Genomic DNA, 8,338 nt, shown 5'->3' on the forward strand with positions numbered 1-8,338 from the left:
TAGTAGTCATCGTCATGTGCATCGCTATCGTCGTGTTCCTCATGCCAAGTATTACAGGAGCGGTAGCGTTTGATGACAGCTGGGGCGCAGCGCCGGCGCGTACGTGCACGACGCATGCGCGACATTCCTGGAGTCGCGTTGAAGTTCTATGGGGTAGGTATTGCGCCAACTGTGGCATTATTGGTTGCTGGGCAACGCAAGGCGCTTCTCAAAGTTTTGACCGTGTGTTTTCTTTTTTTTTTTTTTTGCTAAAGCCACTGCGCGAGCCTGGCACGTTTGGTCGCCGCGGGGCACGCGCTCACGAGCGCTGGGCATTTTCTTGGTATTTCTGCCGCGTTACGCGCCACGCATTACGGCCGGCTACAACAGCTCCCCTGTTAAAAACCAAGTCGTCGTGTCCTGCAGAAATGGATGACCAACGAAGCCACTGGGAATGACAGACAGCTATGCTCTATATACCGATTAACAATGCTATACAACACGAAAGAATCTTTGCAACTGCATGAGCTAGGTTGCAAAAATGCTCTTGAATGTTAACGAAGCACGGCAGATGACAGCTGTTGCGACCAGACTACTCGAAAAGAGTTGGGACGCTCTGTCTGTAACTTCCGTCTCGTTCTTTCTTCGTCTTGACGGCCAGCGGTGTCCCCATGATCGGCGGCTGGTTGTGCACGTGTTCGTACCGCCACTCCGAAACGTTTGTGTGGCAGATATTCACGTGGTTTTCCGTCAGGAGGCGTCTTGACCTTGAGCGCACATGGGTGTTTGTCGCGTTCATTCTCTTTTCTTGCTTGTTTTTATTGCGCTAGCAATGAGCAGAAAATTTCGGCAAGTTTTCGCCGTTGACCTGCGGGCAGAGGCTCGAGGCAGAACAACATACAACAAAAGATCTCGCGCGGACTCCAAGCGGTGACGTTGGTTGCGGTGTCGCTGCATTCGGGCCTCTGGCGGCCTAGTTTACTTGCTTGGGATAAACCTCAGGACGAGGTGGCGGCGGTTCGAGCACGGGTTTATGCGTATCGGCGTGCTTGGCACGGCGCGCGGATTCTGGTCGCAAGCAGCGTGCTACAAACGCCCAGGTAGCGGGCTTGTGAAGCAAGAACAATATTAGCAGAACATACACGTCAAAAACTGCATATATAACCCAAAAGAGGCATTTTTAGGCGCTAGAAAGCTGATATAGGCACGAACCTCAAAATAGGCACTTCTGGAGACATAAAATATTGCTTGAAATGCTCCCCTTTCCTTAGTTCATGCTTATATGCTAAATAGGCATTTTGCCTAAGGTTCCGGTATCTAGTTATATCCTTATAACGTCGGGCCGTCGCATGCTTGCGTGGCCCCCTGACTCTGCGTCTTATCAACCTTAGCGCAAGCGAGTTATAAACTGGAAAATACGGGAGGCTTCGCCAAACAGGCTTCGCGAAACAGTATTCACGAATTTCCCGCGAAACCGGAACAGGTATTGTAATCCGTTTTTACGGCAAGGTGGTTTCTCCGCTTAACACCGCAGCGTTAGGAGAAGCAATCTTGCTGAAATGATTTCGAGAGTCGAGGATGGTTTGCCGCTCCGTTTTGATGCGTAAATGTGTCGTCCATTATTTTGGCAGTTTGCGTATGTGGAAAGCATTTGCACCTATTACCAAACTTCTAGCAGGGATATAAATGAGCGTTGGCCCTGTTCACAAATTACCGGCTTCTTTACCTTGGGCGCTACACTATAACGGCCTGAGGTGACGGAGACAAAATGTTTTCACCGAAAAAAGGCGGTTTCTTGCGTATAGAAACCTGGTAAATGAAACTTATTGCTGAATTTTCATCCTGGAAAAACCCTTTTACGCAAAACGAGCTAGCTTCGCATAACAGTTGGCGCATTACGCGATGTATCAGCAGTTCTTTGAAATGCTGGCTCGGCTCTTTAAGTCTTTACGGTGAGTTTCCGGGAAAAGTTCAGCGCAAGCACGCTCAATAAACGTCACTTAAAGCATTGAACTCGAGTTGGCCGTAGTTACATGCGTTATGCAAGACCTGCAAACTGCGTTACGGCTTCTAATTGCGGAAGCGCAAATACATAGATAGCTAAAGGACAGGTGCAACTTGCCGGTGATCGATCTTCCCTAACTCGATTGGCGGTTTCGGTCGTCTTTGCAGCAATTCGGTTGCAACCGTTTGAGACTGGCTGGAGCAAATGAGTTGGCTGCAGAACCCGTTCAACTGATATACACACTACTTCCGCAAGAATCAGTTGCGTATGAGCGGGGAGAGAGGAGTGAGCGTATCGGTTGTAATATTTGACATCTCTTCACCCCCTCCTTCCGCTTTCTTTGTTCTATAGGTAGGTAACCGGTTCGTTGAATAATTTCTTAGCCTACGATACTGATGTCGCCGTTACCCAACTACAGCATGTGCTCTGAAGCCTTTGCCGCGAAATGTTTGCTTACTGGTTATCGCAATAAAATTACGTGGCGATAATCATGGCTACGCACGGCTTTCGAGCCAGTGAATTTGCTGTGGGTAGTGTAACACTCGGGGCATGCAGCGAGACACGGGAAGGTTTGCTGACAGGCTAGTTGTCACATCTCTGACCTTGAAGGAAAAACAGCGCTATGAGGACGGGACAAGAGTTAAGAGCAAATACACAACACAGCGCATGTGTTGTGTATTTGCCTTTATACGTGCGTGTTGTGTATTTGACTTTATACTCATGCCCCGCCTTTAGCGCTGTTTTTCCTTCAAGTTCAGGCACAGAGAAGTTTCACGTAGCACAAAGATGAAATTCGCTTTAGAATGGCTTCCCTTTCCGCCCCCACCCTTGCAAGCCTTCCTGGATCCGCCGCTAATATTCAATTCGTACTCAGCTTTTCAAAACACTAACGAGTGCCGAACCACCGCTTGCGGTTTGTCTGCTCAGAGAAATGACCTCTCAAAGTTTCGGATGGGTACGGTCCCGGTTATTTTCGCCTTAATAATACACCCACAAGTCCATCGAGTAACTCGTAGACGCTGTTTTGAAGAGCATCTCAAAAACATTTAATTGGTTCTCCAGAGTGCTAGCGGCTGCTTAAGGCACTCTTTCAGAAGTTCGGTGTTTCCATCGAGTTCAGTACACGCGTTCGGGCTTCGGAGTTTTCCCTTTCACGTCTGGCGAAAAAGGGGCGTTCTTCTATCCTGGGCCGCTGATCAGGCCGAGCCTTGCCCAGCCTACGGGTCTGCTTTCAAGGCGTATAAATTAGTACGTTGCAGGGCCCGGCGGCGGCGGTACGGCGTACTAAATAACGCTGACAGACGCGGGGTATATGCACCTGCGGCATCGCCGGTGCGAATATCGCTCGTCTGCTCCGCCGGCGTAAGAAAGCGCCCGTGATTGGCGAGGAGGAAGTAGCGAGGAGGAACTCGTCTGCCGGAACGATCTGGAATGAGGCCCGCCGCTCCGGGGGAGGCGGCGTCGCGCAGGGGAGCTGTACGACGGCGGACAGAGAGGAAGGCGTCCTGTTTCGCACACGCCCCGCGCAGGCGAGATCGAAGGCGCGGCGACAGCATATTTGTCCGGAGGATTTTGAGGCTGGTAGAAGTTCGCGACTATATTGCAGCGGGCATCGCTTGGGGAATTCCGGTTATCCGGACTGCATGTGTCATAGAGTTAATCTGCAAGACTCGGCGCACTTAGCGCGAGTGGTCAACGACAGTCGGTTCTGTATCCGAACGGGCCTGCGAGATAATTATGAACTTCGAAAAATAAATTTAACAGGCGGTTCGGCTACTCCAACCACGCGATATGGTGGCAAAGCAATATACATGTGTCCAATACCCTACTGTGACAGTTCGGTAGGCTTCAAAGTGCGCCCACGGGATGCAGAGTATGACTCTATGAGCAGACAATTCTTCTGGCAGGCCCTCCTGGTACTTAAGCTCAAACTGATTGATTGATTGATTGATTGATTGATTGATTGATTGATTGATTGATTGATTGATTGATTGATTGATTGATTGATTGATTGATTGATTGATTGATTGATTGATTGATTGATTGATTGATTGATTGATTGATTGATTGATTGACATCTTTTCGCACACCCGAGCATGCGCCAAACTTATAAAGCGTTGTTCAAAACACCAGTGCGGCTGTTTGCTACACTGTGGGTATTTATCTCTTTGCTAGAATAAGAAGGCAAAACTGGTGGGTACGCTCCGACTTAGGCCTAACGTTTCGCTTTGAGGTCTTGCGACGTCATCCGGCACCCGCAGCATTACGTACTACTTTTTCCAATGCGTACCGGTTGATGACGGTTGACGTCAAAGCGTGACGTTAGGTCTACGTTAGGTATACCCTTCAAGCTGTGTCATACGATGTTTCAAGCAAATCGTCATACACGTTGTACGTCGAGCTGCGGTGCGGCGTTAGCCCCCAAAGCGCCTAACCCCGGGCCGACGTATACCTGCGTCGAACTCTTCCTCTGCTGCGCATCACCCTTCGCGCAAGACCATTATAAAATGGAAAGTATCAAAGGGTTCGCGAAACGGTATTCCCGCTTTCTTCCGCGAAACCGGCGGACATAGCTAGTATACAGTGATTTCGCTCTAAAAGCGCTAACCACATGGAGCGATTTTTCCGGCGACGCGACGAACGACGCGACTATATAGGATCCGCAGTCGCTAATCCGAAGTCGCTCGCTGAGGCAACCACATGACAGCGACGGCTCGAGCGACTGAGGACGGCGATTTCAACGTTGCGTATACGCTGGTTGTTTACAAACATTTTTTATTGTTCATTTGTCCCTAAAAACATGCCTAAAAAGTATTACGCCCTTCTACCTTGCTTTTTGCACTTCATTGCATCTCTAAAACTGGTTTTGGTTAGCGATAGCGCGCGCTTTTCCTTCTGCGCTCCAACATGAACGGCATGATGAATTAGCTTTATTGACGTCGTTTTTGCTACACGAGTCTCACCCAGTGTGTGGGTTTAGTGTCAAGAAAGCGCACCACGTTGGCTACTTGAAGTGCGCGTTCTGCCTGTCCCTCCTGTTCAAGGTATGCGATATAGCCGTCTCCAAGGCACGGCGATCTTCACGTCGGTAACGGTCTTCTTCATCGGCTGCAGCTTTCTTCGAGTTGCTGCGACTGTTGAGCGGATCCGCCGACAAGCTTCAGGATCTGCTCGCCTCTCTCACAGCCTCACAGGCGTTGATCTGTTCTTCCTCTATTTCCAAGAAAGCCAATGCTCCTTCACTCTGGTTTTTTGCATCCATCTGTCGAAGAGTTTCGCGAATTCCTGGTTCGTGCTGGAGCCTCTGGTGATCACCGGTCATTTTTGTTTAAATTTTTCCTTTCTGTGCCCGTGTCCTTAATAACGAGACGAAAATGCCTGCATTTACCCGTTTTGTTCCAAAAATAGCCGCCCATAGTTTGGACTGCGGGTTTCTGTATTAACGGAACAGAATTGCATAGCGAGGGAACGGTCGCCAAAAATTATTTCCTCCATTCTGCGGAGTGTCCACATTAACGGTGCACATGTCCATACTAAGAGACATGGCTGCAATGCAGCATGTACTGGTGCTGCCTATAACAAAGATTGATTGTTTTTCGTCGCTTCTTTTTTAAAATTTTCAACTTACATTAAATTGAAAACACTTTATTAAGTTACCTGCATTTGAAATGAGTTGTTTTTGAAACACATTGTTCGTCTTGGTGATGCATAGAAAAATTGCAGTGCCTTCCTTAATATTGCAGTAAGGTTCCCAAACAGTCCATGAAAATATTCCTGATCGGAATAAGTTGCTCGCAGTGTAAAATTTGAAATTTTTAGCGTATGCAATGTTAATAGTTCCAAAAGGCTCGACCTAAACATTATTGTCGAACCGTTAGCAGATACTTATAAAAAACGAAAAAAGCGTTTCCGAATGCACAACATTTCATTTTTGCGTTCAAGTTTAGACAGAGGCAAAAGCTCTCCTTTTCGACAATCGCGACACCGTTTTCTTCTTCTGTTTTTTTTTTTTTTCGAGTTCCGCGCCTTTTTTTACAGAAAAAGAAGAAGAGAAGATTGGTTCTTTACTGCCGTCGGATTTGCCCCATCGCAAAAAAAGTAATCAAATTACGGAGGAGCGGCCCACGATGATAACGATGACGATGTGGAGCGGCGTACGTGGGGACTAATTTTTCATTGCAACTAGGCATAAATCATTTTCTATGCTAAAACAAGAGACATTCTTATGACCTGCTTTATATGAACAAATCCGTTTATGTATACCGATAATGTGCACACAATATATAGGAGTTTCCGGTGCACGCGCTATTCTACCCAAAGCCCCTTACAGACATGATGGATCTTGGATCTTTGATTAGCTCTCTTCTTACGAAAGAACGCTCACGCGTGCGTGAGGTGAGCTCCAGTTTGCTATTTTTTAAGTGCTAGGTGTTTTGCTTGAACGGGCGCAGACGGCGTAACGGAAGTAGTGAAATCTTTTCATCCCGTGGAGTTCGCGGTTGAGTGCGCTAGTGACAAAGGAACTGTGTTACAAGTATTTAGACATTAAGTAATGTTTACAATTGATCATGAAGGGGAAGATAGGAATTTTTTTAAGATATGAATTTATTACCAATTACTCATTTTTTTATAAAACCTTCCTGCTCAAACGTTAAGAAATTATTGTAAAAAGAAATAACAATGTACTTTGCAAATATTTACGAACTTTCTTTCTTTTTTTCTGCCTCGCACCCGCTTTCATTTACTGGTTTGCCTATTAACATGCTGTTAGTCTTCTTTGCATTGTTCGTTTTCAATGTATCCCGCCCCCTGTGTAATACCCTCCTAGTGAGGGCCTTTAGGGGTATAAATAAAATAAACAAACTCTAGCCACGGAGCATTCACCGATTTGACCACAGGGAAACAGCGAAAAGTCGAACAAATTACGGTGAACGAATGCTATGTTATGAGTTGCCATTTCATTTGAACAATGCTACATAAGACTGCTAATGCATCATCCGCTTCCTGTGCGTGAATTTTACAATGTACACTGTGTGTACGACTGCTAATCAACCATCTGTTGCATGTTTGTGAATTATATATGTTGAAGGTATGTTCTGGTTTCGTCTGCATTGTGTAGGGGCTGTGGACCCCGTCAAGCCCTTTGTGAGGCTTTTTGGTCACGGTCCACGGGATAAACTGATTTGAACATGGATTAAAGGGACCCTGCAACACTTTTGATAAACGCTTTCACTCTTTCCTTCGCGTCTGGAAGCAGCGCGAAAGCCATAGTTATCGCCAGCACGGAGCGGCACTGCGTGATTTGCTCGTCGCACCAGATACGCCTTCCGTTTCTGCTACGTTTTTGTGGCTTTATTTTTAAAGTTGCTATCGAAAAGCGCTCATTGCTGCAACTGAAGGAAAACCGGCCAGCAGCCGCTACATGGCCTCAGTGACGTAATTCGGGCCGTCGAAGAACGTCAAGACCGGGAAAGAGGGGAAAATCTTTTGAGCGAGTTTCGAAGTTATCTGATGAGCATAGAGAAGTAATTTTTGGCTGAGGTACTTTGCGACCCCCTAATCTAAGTAGTGGGTGTGTCGAGTGACTACGTTCTGCAAGCATTTACGATTTCAAAAAAAGTCGAAAAAAATATGGCACGGCCCCTTTAATAAAGATCCGTAAGTAGCTCTCCCGCACAATGAAAAGGAGCAAGGTAAACGACATGCGTCCTGCCAAATACCTGTTCATGAACTTTATAAAGGTTGCACAGCGAAAGCAACGACATGATTGCTCAGTGAAGTGCGCAACAACTTCGTGCGCAGTGGTGGAGCTGCCTGTGTAATAGTCGTCTGCTCCCAAACGCGGCTGCTACCTAGGCAAACGTTACGCCCGTTGGCATGTTTAACTATAAGACAGCTAAAACCATCTAAAGCGATCTCATGTCTAGCCTGTCTCCCCGTCATTTTTCGTGTACCGCTCGTCTGCGCTTCTGGATCTAAGCAGCTCTATGTGATAACTGCAACAACTGTGGCGCTGCCGACACCTAAATTTCAATAGATCCGCAGACAGCTACCTCGAAGTCCGACGATGGAGCGCAGGTAATAAGTTCAGCGGTGCTCCAATGCCCCGCGCAACGCGCGGCCGACCTTGACACGTCATGTAGGGAAGATGGCTGCCACAAAGAGCAGCTTTCCCCACTCGACGACGCATGGTTCGTCGTCGGTGCTTATGGGAGTACGGCCACTCCGCTGCGCGTCAGACGACCATCGGCAGGCATCCAGAGGGGGCGCATCGCAGGAGCTGGCAAAGAGAGAGAGGAGGCAGCGGCGAAGGTGAGACCACGGAGGTTGCTGTCGGAGGGGGAAGCGGCAATC

This window comes from Haemaphysalis longicornis, unplaced genomic scaffold (genome assembly GCF_048455015.1).
Source record: "Haemaphysalis longicornis isolate Haplotype H1 unplaced genomic scaffold, Haemaphysalis longicornis Haplotype H1 scaffold_2, whole genome shotgun sequence".
NCBI classification, from domain to species: domain Eukaryota; kingdom Metazoa; phylum Arthropoda; class Arachnida; order Ixodida; family Ixodidae; genus Haemaphysalis; species Haemaphysalis longicornis.